The 15,057-nt window shown below is 41.3% G+C and overlaps 2 protein-coding genes across 3 annotated transcripts in view; one reads left to right on the top strand and one right to left on the bottom strand.

Moving 5' to 3' along the window:
• GABBR2 (gamma-aminobutyric acid type B receptor subunit 2) overlaps positions 1 to 15,057 on the bottom strand; it is a 488,684-nt gene that overhangs the window by 28,441 nt on the left and 445,186 nt on the right. The window lies entirely within an intron of this gene.
• The window catches only part of ABITRAM (actin binding transcription modulator), a 301,888-nt gene that overhangs the window by 218,997 nt on the left and 67,834 nt on the right, over positions 1 to 15,057 (top strand). The window lies entirely within an intron of this gene.

Below are 15,057 nucleotides of genomic sequence, written 5' to 3'. Positions count from 1 at the left end.
AACTCAGCCTACAGACTAGGTGAAGCCCGGTGAGAGTGTATGGCAGCAGATGGTATTGGAGGGAAAGGAATGACAGAGAGAGGAACCATCACTAAGACCCAAGACATGATTTCTGTGTTTTCTAGCTTTTTCTGATCACACTGCAGGGACAGACAAGAAGGAGAAAGAAAAAAAGTGCACTCCTATTGACTTTCATACCCTTCCTTTCAGACCATCACATTTGTCCACTGCCATGTCATAGAAATAATCTTCCCTTTTATACAGCTGCAACCCATGTGGTCATCCAGGAAATTAGAGGTCTATGATGATAGGATTTGGGGATTAATTTCAGTTGCAGAATAAAAATTCACCTTCTGTTTTTTTTTTACCTGTGGAAAAAAACATCAAAAATTTCAAAGGCAAATAACCTACACTAGAAGAACACTGCTTGGTTGCCAGTCAAGAACAAGAGAGCTGGAAACTGACAGATTTATGTTTGCTGTACAAACTCAGCTTTGCCCTTACATGCTTTCATTTGTAATAACAACTGGACATCAATAACTGCAAATTTCCTTGATTATTTGCTTAGTTTTTACCTCAGCTAACAATGGCAACAAACCCAGCCACTGGTGAGTCAGCTGCTTCGCACTCCCACAGAAACTAGCAGGCTGCAGCCACCTACCTACTCACCCAGGCACTTCAACCCAGGACTTACTGCCGAACTGCTGGCCCTGCTTTCCCGCTGCTGAACTTGTCTGCTAGCTTATTTCATTCTTGTGCCCACAGCACATATGTTACCCTGACACACGTTCCTGAGCAGACCTGGCTGGAAGGCTTTGGTGGATTAGGCATCCTCTCTTAGCTCATGGAGTGTCGCAGGCTGGAGGTGCTGCCTAGTCCAGGCAAAGCCTCTTGCTCACCCACTTTCCAACGCTGCTGTCACTGCTGCAATTTGAGTCAAGATACCTCGGAAGGGGTGGCCCTTTCCCAGCAACAGCAGCAGCAGTTGCCCTTGCAATCCTTACCCCTCGGCACAATTCCCACCTGCCCCCTCCACATGCTCCTGCAGGACATGGTCCTCTCCAGGGCACTCCCTTGCCTTCTTGACCTTCCTCTTCTGCTTTACCCACCTCCTCTTGTAGGACCGGAGCCTACATCTCTTCCCCTGCCTTTCTCAGCAGCCTAAGAAGTGCAGGAAGAAAAGCAGTGGCTGCTGCAGGCAGAGTATGGGAAGGGGCTGCTCTTGAGGGGTCAAGGCAAATGCAGACAGCTGCCTGGAGCAGAGAGGGGTCTCAGAGCCATTCAGGTAGGACAGTTGAGGTGGGTAAGCTGTATATCGAGCTGGGTAGCTTTGTGCCAGAGAAGCATCTCATCCCCTAATACATTTTCAGAGCCCCAGATGCCTCCAGTAAGGAAGGATGCAGGCAGCACTCTTCTGCTGTTGGGTCTGGCATTGTGCACAGATGGAGCAGGGAACCTACAGACTCCTTTACAGGCTCTACAGAAGCAAGTCGCCCACTGTATTGACCCGGCTGCAGTGGGGACACACACCGGTGACATCTTCATTCAGGATACAAACATATTCCTGCCAGACACTCTGCCATCGCAGCGGTTGCCTGTTCTGCATTCCCTGCACTCTTGGTCCCGTGCAGCTCAGCTGTGCTGCAAATTTACAATTTGCCAGCCCTTGAATGGACAAACGGGCTGGTCTGGGCTGAGCTGTTTTGAGCGGCAGAAGGAATTCTTGTGTGTGTGTGTCTATATCATGTTTTTAAAGGGATGAGACCCTGATTAACTATGGAGAAGATTTCTATCTTCTCCTGCTACAATTAATTATTAATGAGATTTGTAGGGTTGTAGGTCATCCGTCACTCTCCCCTACTTCTCCCAACATGAACAGATTTCCTTCCAAAAGCATTATTCTGGGAATACAGCCAACATACTTAAATGAGGTCAGCACTTATTACAAACAATGGGCACAAATTTATAGCTGAGACAGTTATAAAGCAATCTGAAATATCAATTATAATGGAAAAAGATCATTTGAACAGTGTTGTGGGGGTTATGGTTTGGCCCATTCTCATTTATAATTGAGAACAGCATGGAAAATGGTTAGTATCTTCCAGATGAGAGGAAGATATTTATTTCTATGATAACTAAAGAAAGGGAGAGGCTTTTACAGTAAGTAGGTTTCCTCAGAAACTGAGGATGCACTATAAATTTGAGAGCATTGTTTTTAATTTTTATTGGCATTTTGGGTAAAATGCTTGCCTCAGGAAGAGAGCTCTCCTTTTCAAAAAGTCGCAGCTCATCTTTGAGACTCGGACATGGATAAAAGCTGAGAGTTTTCTGCAGCCTGCTGCCAGGATGGTGGTGATCACAGAGGTGCTCCTTGTTTGCCTGTTACAGGTGCCTGCAGGGCTCCATGGGGTTCATAAGATTTATCGTCTGAGATACAGCGTTCCGGAGGGAACATGACACTTTGCTTTCCCTCCATCTGCCCTCCTCATGTTCCCCCTTCCTGAGGCTCAGCCATTCTGCACAAATGAAAGATTCAATTTTATGACTGCAGAAATCCTGAAAATCCCTAAAATGGCTTGGTTGATGAATGGGATGCAGACGTTGTTAGTGAAAGCTCCAGATTTCTGTGGTTTCTTGACAAGTTTTTATATGAAACATATGAGCTCAAGTTAAAAACATGGACTCCCAGTGCCCCAATTCAGCTACTCTGTACTCCTAGTACATAAACTTTAAACGGTAATCTTCCCCAGCTATGTAAAACATGCTTCTCATTATGCTTTGGGGCACCTAATTCTTGAGAATTGTGTGCAATTTAAGGACTATTTGGTATTTAAGGCCACCTGCTGGGATTTGCAAAACAGCTGTCTCTCCTTCTACTGCTCCCAGAGGGCTCAAGCTGGTAAAGGCTTCTCAAAGTGCGTCTACCAGCTTGAGCCCCACACAAAACACAGCAACAGTTATCTTTGTTCAAGACAACGATGCCGGTGATGACCATTGCATAGCTTTAAGTTTGGACAACATGGCGCAAGTCCAAATTTTGCCCTAGATGTGCTCCCTAGCGCCAGACTAGAGGCTGTTTTCAGAAGGAGCTCTCAAACTTCTTTCAGATTTGTCAGATTTTATGTAACAAGAGACTGACCGTCTTAATTACTTCGGCACTTGCGTGGGATGTTAGTTCTAATCTCTGCTGAGAATTTTGATTAAACAGTCTTTAGAGAAGGTGTACATGAATGCACCAGGATGGAGGCATGTAGATCTTAGCAATGCTAACGTGCTAGATTCAGAGAGGGGTAGGATGCATCTGTCCCCACTGTTTATACCAGCTCGCTTAGGCAGCTCCTTGCTGGCAGTTACAATTCCTGTCCTGAGACTCCTGATGGATCCTATGCATCACAGAAGGAGTTTGAATATCTCAGGCTAAACATTCTCCTATAGAAAGCAGTTATCTAAAACATAAGGAACACAATAGTCTACTGTCAAGTCTAACGGTCTAATTTAAGTCCCTTTAGAGATCTCAACTAAAGACACATTGAGAAAGCAACTAGGAAGGCTTCCTACATCGTTAGTCATTAACTTAAAGACTTTTCCCATTTTGGTCTACTAAATACACATCTTCTTGATGTAGAAAGTGTCATAACATGTTGTTTTGGTCTTTCTCTGAAGATTTGGGCTGTACAGGCAAGATTGGTTTGTTTCATCTTCTGTTTGAGGGTAGGCAGCTTCTATGTGACACTATGTTGATTTAGTGTATTACCTCTGTAGCAGTTGATATTGTGGGTATAGGCTGTGTTGTCAGTGCACCTAAAAAGCTTGAGCAAAACAGTATCTGAACATAATGGGATTATACTGCTGTGACTGAAGACAGAATTCTAGTCACTAGAAGAAATCTATATTAAAGTCTTAGAAGAATAATAGGACTATGAAGAATACAATATTTGTCTTCACAGAGTTTTAACAGGTAAACTTTAAGTTTTAAAAATCTTGTACTGACTAAACTGTGATCATAGAATCATAGAATAATTTGGTTGGAAGGGACCTTTAAAGATCATCTAGTCCAGTCTGCCTGCAAGAAGCAGGGACATCTCCAACTACACCAGGTTGCTCAGAGCCCCGTCCAGCCTGGCCTTGAAAGTTTACAGGAATGGGGCATCCACCACCTCTCTGGGCAACCTGTTCCAATGTTTCACCATCCCCATTGTACAAAATTTCTTCCTTATGTCTAGTCTAAATCTACCCTCTTTTAGTTTAAAACCATTAACCCTTATCCTATCACAACAGGCCCTGCTAAAAATTTTGTCCCCTCTTTCTTCTAGGCCCTGTTTAAGTACTGAAAGGATGCAGTAAGGTCTCCCCAGAGCCTTCTCTTCTCCAAACTGAACAGCCCCAACTCTCTCAGCCTGTGCTCATAGGAATGCTGCTCCAGCCCTCCGATCATCTTCATGGCCCTCCTCTGGACTTGTTCCCACAAATCTATGTCCTTCTTATGCTGGGGGCTCCAGAGCTGGATGCAGTACTCCAGGTGGGGTCTGACAAGAGAATAGAGGGGTAGAATCACCTCCCTTGACCTGCTGACCACGCTTCTTTTGATCCAGCCCAGGATGCAGTTGACCCTCTGGGCTGCAAGCACACATTGCTAGCTCATGTTTAGCTTCTCATTCACCAGTATCCCCAAGTCCTTCTTCTCAGGGCTGCTCTCGATACATTCTCTGTTTGGCCTGAATTTGTGCTTGGGATCACCATGACGCATGTGCAGGACCTTGAACTGGCCTTGTTGAACTTCATGTGATTTGCACGGGCCCGCCTCTCCAGTCAAGGTCCCTCTGGATGGCATCCCTTCCCTCCAGTGTGTCAACCGCACCACACAGCTTGGTGACGTTGGCAAACTTGCTGAGGGTGCACTCTATCCCACTGTCCATGTCACTGACAAAGATGTTGAACAGCAGTGGTCCCAATACCGACCCCTGAGGAATGCCAGTGGTCTTGCCTCTGATCTCCACTTGCGCATTTGAGCTGTACTCATCGAAACCATATGTCTCCAATTTAGAGAGAAGGATGTTGTGGGGGACCATGTCAAAGGCCTTATAGAAGTCCAAGCAGACGATGGCCATACCTCTTCCCTTGTCCAGTGATGTAGTCACTCCATCACAGAAGGCCACCAGGTTGGTCAGGCAGAACTTGCCCTTCATGAAGCCATGCTGGCTGTCTTGAACCACCTCCCTGTCCTCCACGTGACTCAGCATAACTTCTAGGAGGATCTGTTCCATGATCTTCCCAGGCACAGAGGTAAGGCTGACAGGCTGGTTGTTCCCAGGAGCTTCCTTTTTACTCTTTTTAAAAATGGGTGCAATGTTTCACTTTTTCCAGTCAGCAGGGACTTCAGCTGACTGTGATGACTTTTGAAATATCATGGAGAGTGGCTTGGCAACTACATGAGCCAATTCCCTCAGGAGTCTGGGATGCATCTTGTCAGGACCAATATACTTAGGTATATTCAGGTTTCTCGGGTGGTCACGAACCTGATCTTACCTTACAGTGGGAGGGACTTTGCTCCCCCAGTCCCTGTCTTGCAGTCCATCCACTCGAGAGGTGTGGGAAGAGTAGTTACCAGTGAAGACTGAAGCAAAAAAAAGTTGTTGAGTACCTCAACCTTCTCCTTCTCCTTTGTTACCAGTTCACCAGTCTTGCCCATCGGGGGGCATTTACTTTCTTTGACCTTCCTTTTCTGGCATCCTTAAAGATCTGCCAGCTCTGTTCTGCTCCCTTGTCCTCAAGGGTAGTTTCCCAGGGAATCCTATTGACTAACTCCTTGAAGAGCTGGAAGTTAGCTCACCTAAAATTCAGGGTCCTGACTTTACTCTTTGCCTGTCCCATTTCCCTCAGGACTGCAAACTCCACCAGTGCATGATCACTGCAGCCCAGTCTGCCTCCAATCTTGATGTCACCGATTAGCTCACTCGCATTAGTGACCAACAGGTTCAATAGGGCATCCCCTCTGGTAGGGCTGTCTGTCACCTGGTTTAGGAAGTTCTCCTCAATGCATTCCAGGAATCTCCTGGACTGCCTACAGCTAACTATGCCACTTTTCCAGGTGGCTGGAGTCCCCCAGCAGGACAAGAGCCTCTGAGTGCGATGCCTCCTCTAGCTGGAGTAAGAAGGCTTCATCAACAGGTTCCCCTTCATTGGATGGCCTGTAGTATGCACCAACCACCAGGTTCCCTTTGTCACCTCGGTCTCTAATTCTCACCCATAAGCTTTCATCCTGCTCATGGCTATACTTCAGGGACTTCTCTCCAGACTCAATCAATTTCTTGATGTAGAGGGCAACACCTTTGCCCCTCCTTCCTCACCTGTCCCTTCTGAACAGCCTATAGCCGCCAATAGCCACACTCCAGTTGTGGGATTCATCCCACCAGGTTTCCATAATGCCATGCATTGGTGTAGAGGCACTTCAGCTGGGCTGTTGGCTGTGTCACCTTCTTAGAGGAATAGCCTTTAAATCCTTTGAAGTATTTCATTGGTGTTTCCCTGTTGGCTCCTATTGCCTCAGGAGCCCCTGGCTCATCTCTGTAAGACTTCAGGCAAGCTGCAGTGTATCCAACATATCTCAGAGCAACAGGCTGAAGGCCCTTGCTACTACCCTGTCTCTCTAACCTTGGCATGCCATCCCACAGCTTGTCACAGGCGAGCCTAATATTATCCCCTTCCCCCTTCGAGCCTAGTTTAAAGCTCTGTCAATGAGCTCATGTGCAAAGACCCTCTTCCCCTTTGAGAAAGGTGAATCCCATCCGATGCCAGCAAGCCTGGTGCCGTGTAGGTTGTCCCATTATCAAAAAAACCCAATAGCTGGGACTGTAATAAAAGTGTTTGTAGCTGAAGTATTAGAAAACATTTAACGTTGTTTTCCAAAACTTTACTAGCTAGTTCATTTAAAATCTTGTTCACCAGAATTACTGCTAAACACAGTAACGATTGCTTAGAGATCCTCAACTTATATTAATACAATCAAATGTGTAATTTGCTATTGGACTGCATAGACTGGCAGATGACAGGCAGGAAGTTATTTATATTTCTATATGCCCTCTTGCCCTGTACTGCTTTTAAACTGTTTTGTCTATATGTTTCATTTCAAAGTCATGTCTGCTTATACTTTGAACATGGGTTGCGAGCAGTATTACAAAAGGAAGATAAAGAAAGGGAATTATACTGAGGATATCAGACAAGAGGAGAGAAATACCAGAGGAAAAGTCTGCAATCTTGTCAGAAGTCATGCTTGCCAATAACCAGAAGGTATTGTTTTGGAAAGATTATGTATCGGACCAGACTGCAGCTTCGCAGCTAATTACTGTATTGTACTCGCACTTACAGAGCTCACTTGTGGATCACAGCCCTGCTGGGCTGCGTGAAAGAACAAAAGCCTTAACTTCAAAGATCTTACAGTTGTTTTTTATTTTTTTTCTTTGTTTTTGGGGTTTTTTTGGGGTTGTTTTCCTCTGGCTAGATTACTGGGAGATTTCCCCTCCTGCTGCTCCTTAAAACAAAAGCAGTTCTGGACTCTGGCCTGCAAACAGCTCTCATTCTGAAGTAACTGTGAAGCTGAAGTTGTGGGTTTCCCTACTCATGTTCATTCATTAAATTCAGATAATCACAGACATAGGCACATTTTTATTTCAGTGAAATGGCTGCACATTTTTTTTCAATAATAATTTTAAAAACTAGGAAAAAAAAAAAGCATTTTGATTTTTCAGGTTTTCACTGGAGAACTGGGCAGTAAAAAGTACGGAGCAGTTTTCAGGAAGATGTATAGAAAAGTGATTTATTTTTTTATTGCCAACACACCAAGTAAGGTTAACAAACTGGAAGACAAACTACACCCTCGTAGGTTTCCTACCTTCACAGTCAGTATAACCTGACATTAAACCATCACTCACTCCCCCTGATCTGGTATGAGCCAGTTGTGTATTTAGTTCATTTTCACAGAGCTGCTCTGGATAGACAGTATGAAAGGAGAGTTTAATACTTCGCTTGAGCAGTAGGATAACAGTTAAAATTTTTTTTTTAAATTGCAAGATATGATATTCAGCTATTCAGTTGAAGGGCTTTCTTTGCAAATGTCTTGGCAAAGTCCTTTATGCTACAGGACAGTTAGTTCCAGGTAAAATTTTCCACTTTACACCCCAGTCTCCCAAATCAACAGGTTAATAAAATATTTTCTCTTCTTTCTATTCAGGCTGTATTTGACTCTCTTCTGTGCAAATTTTGCCTAGTAATGAAACACGTTATAGTAACTAAGCTGAAACAAATACACAATTGGTTATTAGCGAATATCCATTTGAAATAACTTTATATTTTCTCTGGGGTAAGATTACCACAGACAATCACAACACTGTAAAACAATCAGACATCTCTGGTATCTATTTTTGCTATATAAAAATTAATGCCAAGAGACATATAAGGGAATACTGCAATATCTGCACTATTTCAAGAACATATTTGAAGTTTCCTTATGGTCATAGCCAGGAAAATTTATCCTACAAAACCATATGGTAACTTATGTTTTGGATGCTGAAACACTGTCAATGTTTTATTAAAGAGATAACAAATATCTGGTACCACTATAAACTACTTTCCCCCACCACAAAGCTTAACTATCTTCCTCTCTAATGATTGTAAGATGGGACAGATGGGTTGGTGCTAAATGGACCATAAATATTAGTTGGAATCATGCAAATTAATTGAGAAGGCGGTAGTCCCTTCTTCTGAGTATTCTTTTTGATCATGAAGGGAATTAGGAAAGAATGAAAGTAATTGTGTTAAAAATCAAAAGTATTTTCAGAAAATAATTAGGAATTTTAACATAATCTGGAGACTATTCATTTTTTCTACATATGAAATCTATTAATTTGATAAAGAGATTAATTAACAATAGACACATTGTTGATACAGTATCATAAGATAATCGGGAGGGACTTGAAATCATCTAGCGCAACCTCCTTCTCAAAAAGCAGGCTCAGCTGCGACATCAGACCAGGCTGCTGATGGCTTTATCCAGCCTGGTCTTGCAACCTTCCAAGGATGGAGGCTGATCATCCTCTCCGGGCAACTTGGTCCACTGCTTCACTTTCCTCAGAGTGAAAAAAAAATTTCTTTATATCCAGTCTATATTGAGTAAATATAGTCAAACGGTAAAAATGAGGAGTGCATGTTACACATCACAGCTGTACTGTTCATAAGCAGCTCCTGGGCTAGATGTATGGAGAGGGCTTAAGCACCTGAAGAAGTAGTGAGAAGCTACATCCAGCATCCTGCAAGGATGGTCAGGCCATCTCTCAGTTTTATATGCAGATGCCTGACTGTTGTAAGAGCCCAAGTTTCTGCTTCTGCACACTTCAAGAGCTGCCAGGACTCTGGTTGGGTATTTGCTTACTGGCAACTGTCACACAACCAGCCTGTGCTGGAGTTCAGAGAAGAGGCATTTCAGGCTAGTGAGGACCACATACTCCCCCAAAGATGCTTTCCCCTCCTGCGCACCAAGGGAAGAGCACGACGTGCTGACTGAAGGCTGTGCAGCTGGGCACTGACTGCAGCCCGAACTCTAAACCATGGTACTCAGCTCCTTTTTGCAAATCTACTTCCAAGTGCACCAAAACCCACTGGAATACTAATATTTATGGATTAGCCATCAAAGCGAAGGAAGCTATTGGAGAAGGGAGCAGGGCAAGCAACAGGAACACTTACAGACAGCAAATGAAAAATGTTTGGGCATGTGCTTTAAAAGACCTGCCCTTAAACTTCCTAAGTGTAAAGAAGCTTTCCTTACCTTAAAAATTGTTTTGGCTGTTGTGGAATTTAAAACAAACAAGCAACAAAATTGGCCAACCAGACAGAATGGATAACAAAGGTTAAAAAGAGGAAATTCATAACGATTATGAATTAAAATTCTAAAATACAGAGAGTGGAAAGGGAACTTAAACAACATTAACAGAATTTATAAGGATTTCTAAAAATATATGTGGAGAAAAAAGAATCCTAATAATGATTCATTCCTTGGAAGATGACAAATTCAATAGTAATGATGCATGATAAAATATGCTTAATGAATATTTTTGTCCTATATTTATATAGAGATGGAACAATGCAGTCACATCTTGCCAAAACAGTGAAATGCAGCTTATTCCAGCAGTAAGAGAGCTCTTGAAAACCCTGTCAAGACAAGATGTTGTAATCAGAGAGATCCGGTAACTTGCACGTAGAAGTTTTAGGGAGTGATTTAGAAGTTGTCTGGACTGCTGGACTTAATTGTTGATATTTATTGGAATTCTGGCAAAGCTCCACTTAAGATATAAAGAGGCCGTATGGGAAAAGAGAAAATGGAACATCTTCAGCTATTACGGTAATTTCTATCCTAAGCAAATTAATAAAATGCCTGATACATGAACTCAGGCAACAAATGACAAAAAAAAAAGATAGTGATATAATTCAACATGCTATTATTATTCTCAATGAGATTGCAAGACTGAATAATCACATTTATGCAGCTTACTTGGATTTCTCAGTTGTGTTTGTCTTAATACTGCACAGCATTATTATTTAAAAGTAGTATGTTACAAAATCAATATAACAAATTTAAACTGATTGAAATCTACGTGATAGATCTCAAAGTGTAACTATTAATGAGAAGCTACTGAAAAAACTGAGAGATTTCAAAAAATTCCTAACCTAATGTCCCATATTTGTACATTGGCTTGAAGGAGGCTATAACATCATGGCTGAAAACGATGCAGAGGAAGCAAAGCTGGAGAACTGTAAAAAATTAATAGATGTCATTTTCATAAAGCAGTAAGATTTTTGGAAAAGTCACATAAACTTGGCCAAACTCAGGGTAGTTTGCCTGGAAATAAAGGCATCAGGTCATTTTAGAGAAAAAAGGATAACATATATACAAGATCCACCAAGGTTCAAGGTTTGGAAGGCAGAGCTACACAAATTCAACTTAGTGATTAGAGAGCCTCAGGAAGCAAAGGGATTCTTTCAGACTTGAAATTAAGATTTAACATTATCCCAACGATATATTTTAGTTGAATTAATACTTTGTTTGGCTTCATAAATCAATTATAGAATTGTGTTGTGTAGTATGTCAACTATAGTGACCAAAACAGAATGCTGGAATATGAATCATTAGAAATAATTAGATTTCTTACTCTTAGCAATCTTTACCAAGTCTTGTGATGTATATGCATCAGTTTTTCCTGTCTCCATCATGTCATTCTAATGCTTTCATTCTTAGCAAGGTTAGCTAAGGACCATACTTTAAAAACTGTGTATCAGAAGTGGTCAGTAATATTAGTTATAGCCCCAAACCCCCTCAATTAACACATATAAGGTAAAAGTAGGATTTGATATCCAGAGCAATAGCCAAATTGAAAATATACCTTGGCCTTAAAAGACTGTTTCTCAGTAGCTGAATAATAGGTAACTGTAATAATATGTCAGCAACACAACGAAACTTTCAACATACGTACACCTTGAGTGTAATGTTAATTAAACGTATTATCAGGAAGAGGGGAATCAAACTGCAGGAAAGTCTAGTGTGTGTGGTTGATAAGCTAAGTCCTCTAGAGGAGTCCAATCCACCCTTAATCTGGTATTGTTCTGGCTGAGATCAGAAAAATAATTCATACCCCTCAGAAAGATGTTAGTGCACTCACTATTAATGCACCACTGGCAAGTTTAAGATCATGTGCTTTCTATCATCCTTTGGAATATACGAACTAAAGGTAATTTTCAATGATGTCTACAGCATCAGAAGTCAAAAGCTAGACATACTGCAAGTGATAGTCACCAGGTGCACACAGACAGACCTTGAACTTGTATGTAGCTTTTCTGGAGCTTAAACTGAGATGGGAAAAAAATCAGTCCTATATGTATGGTGGGACTTGACCAGGGTCACTGAGAACACTAATACAATGACAAAAGCAAGATTTAGGATGCTTGTCTTCCTACTATGCTCTGGTCACCAGTCCTGAGGAATCTGAATCCAATAACTGAGAAGCCTTCAAGCAGTTAGTAAGCATTTCCTCATATCCCTTCAAAGGTAACTGAAGAATCGTGAATTTGACTTTTAATGTTTGCTTACTTTAATACAGAAGGAAACTGTGCATCCCAGAGAGTAATGCCTTGCCTTGCTTTCCCTGCCCTTACCTGCCCTTCTGTGCTCTGCCCTACCCTGAGTGATTTATTCACTGCACCAGTGTGTTTAAATTATCAGAATTGACAGCACTGCTCTGTATCTTCAAGCCAAGAAAGACAAATACTTTTCCAGGTTAACACTATTTTTTTTTTGTATTCTCATTTTGAGACAACAAGAGGTCAGTGTAAATAATTTTGGCCTGAATAAATCAGTAAGCCATTTCACCTTACATATTGCATTGTACTATAATTAGCAATACTAGCTTTTTTAGCATAATGTATGCTATATTAGAGATAAGTATTTTATTATTACAAACTGCAGAAATTCTTATTAGACAAACCTTTATAAAATGATACAGTAACATGAGAGGTTCTGGTTTTTGTTCTGAAAGCAAAGTATGCATGGGGTACAGAGGCATCTCTGGCGATGAGACAAAATGCATCAATCCTGTTGTCCTCACATAACTCATCATGGCAATTATTTAAGTGATTCAGGAGAGTATCTTCCTTTTTCATATGCTGCGATTTGTGTGATAAAAGGGCACTGGAGTAATAAAAAGTGTGTATTTCACTGATGATTATGAAACACTGTGTGCCTGAAGTAAGTCTAGTGAGTAATGCCAAATGGCATTTGCAAACTTAAACAAACTGACTCACATATCTTGTAGAACACAGTCCAACACACATGTCAACGCACAAATCTAGGGCAAAGGACTAGTGAGAACCAATGCATTCGATTACTGTCCAGCATGACTCAAACTTGAAAGAAACTTCAAAGAAAATTACCTGGAAATGTATATTACAGATATATAATGTTATTTACCCTGTTTAATTTTTAATTGGAAAAAAATATTGAAGTTATTTTGGAAAAAAAACCCAAAACATTTGTTTGAATCCTTCAGTATTTTTAAAGGAATTTTAATTTTATTTGTTCATGTACACCACTCTAAGTGAACCAAACATATTTACTTGTTTACTTTTCAAACAGAACCACAGAGAAAAATGTCTTGAATACTTGTATAAGGAACACTGGCAAATTCTACCTTATACAAGTATTCAAATGTCTTGAATACTTGTATAAGGAACACTGTCTGGGAGAAGACAAAATGAACTGTTCAAAATTTCTGTACAAGGAGATTGGAAAGTAACAGAAGTATGGAAAACATTGTTCCTAACAAATTATCCAAGAAAAATCTTGTAGAATTAAATATGCAAAGTAAAAAATACTCTCCAAAGTTAAGAGCAGGAATTTACTGACAGATACGTCAAACCAGTAAAAAAGTAATACACTAGAAAAGGGACGGAAAGTTAAGAACTTCATCCCTGAAGAGAAATAAATGACAGATACAAACCATCACCACATAGAATGTAAATATTGCAATAAAGTTAAATACCTTGTCAGCAACTGGGTACTAAAGCTATACTTTCCAGTTTAGCTGTATATCTTCAGAAAATTTGGCTTAAAAAAAGAGATAAGATCAGAAACTGGCACTATGCAGATCAGGAAGAATCAAACAAAGGAATATCAGCAGGAATTTCAGAAGCTTACAGCTCCACATGAGGACTTGCAGTTGGGTCCTGCTGATGGGCACGGGGGCTTTGACAGCCTGAAGGAGCCCTTGCTTCCTTTTATTTGCAGCGATCTGATTTGAGCTGGACTACTTCATTGGTGTGCAAAGAAGTCCGACATACAATGTACTGGTACAGTTTTGGATGATGTGCTGTATTTTTGCATGAAGCATGAAGTTTCATGCCAATGAACAGTTATATCTTGTCATCAAAATGTGGCCCTAGTGCCGGTCAATGTCATGGCTTCTAGCTTCTGGTGTCCTTGCCTTCAAAACACAAATCCCTTGATGCTGTGCTACCTGCTGAGTTTACTGTAAATCCAGAGCCACTCAGCTGCCCAGTAAGACGAGATGTGGAATCTCTCCTAATTCCTCATCCCTTTGCAGAGATCAAGTACATCCTTGCTCTTGATTTCACAGCCTGCTTGGATATTCTCTGAAAAATAGGCATCTACACCTAAAGTTGCTTTTTTTTTTTCTTTTTTTAAATTGGAAAGTGGGAAGGCTTCCTTTTGGCTAGCAGCTCTAGGATCAGAGCTCTCACATGGGAACTGGAGACACTTAGTGCTAGTGCCTTCTCTGCCTGAAGGCACTCCCTAGTAGACCAGTTAGACCACAAAGCTACTTTAGAATTGGAAAAAAAAGCTCTCATCCCTTCCTGTTGAACTATTGCGCATTTAAAGATCTTTCAGCCTGAAAAAAAAGCAGCATGAAAAGCAGCAGGACCCTGCAGCCCAACAGTCATTCGCTGCGGAGAGGGAAGATGAGTACTCCAGGCATCAGCAACTCCCTCTTCCTGGCTTTCCTCAGGGCAGCGGCACCAACCACGCCAAGTGGAAGCAGCCGACCCAATCTTTCACAAGTGTCCTAATGAACAGGCATGCTGCAAATACCCAGAACAGATCGAACCCTTTGGGCAGTGTACACTAATGCTTGTCTAGGTTTAGGATCCAGATGGGACTCAACTCAAGATTGGTGTTCAGCTGGTCAGTGCTGTCAAAATCAGGTTTTTAAAACCTTCAGGCTTAAGAGCTTTTAATCACTAATAGCAACATTTATACGGGATTTTTTTTGGTGTTTTTTTTTTTTTTTTTTTTTTTAATTATCAAGATTCCTGGTTCCTGAGGTCCATTTCAGTAAATATTTTTTTTTTTTTTTGTGGAAATGGGCCTCAGTGACAAAAGGATTATTTTGATTCAGGCTCCAAATTAATCTTGTGTATCCTGTGACTGTTCCTGAAGGACATTTGCAACTCAGAGGCAAACATCTAGAACAATCTAGTCCCGCCTTTTTGAAGAACCTA

This window comes from Chlamydotis macqueenii, chromosome 2 (assembly GCF_036417535.1).
Source record: "Chlamydotis macqueenii isolate bChlMac1 chromosome 2, bChlMac1.mat, whole genome shotgun sequence".
Taxonomy (NCBI): Eukaryota; Metazoa; Chordata; class Aves; order Otidiformes; family Otididae; genus Chlamydotis; species Chlamydotis macqueenii.
This window is presented reverse-complemented; position numbering and strand designations above follow the sequence as displayed.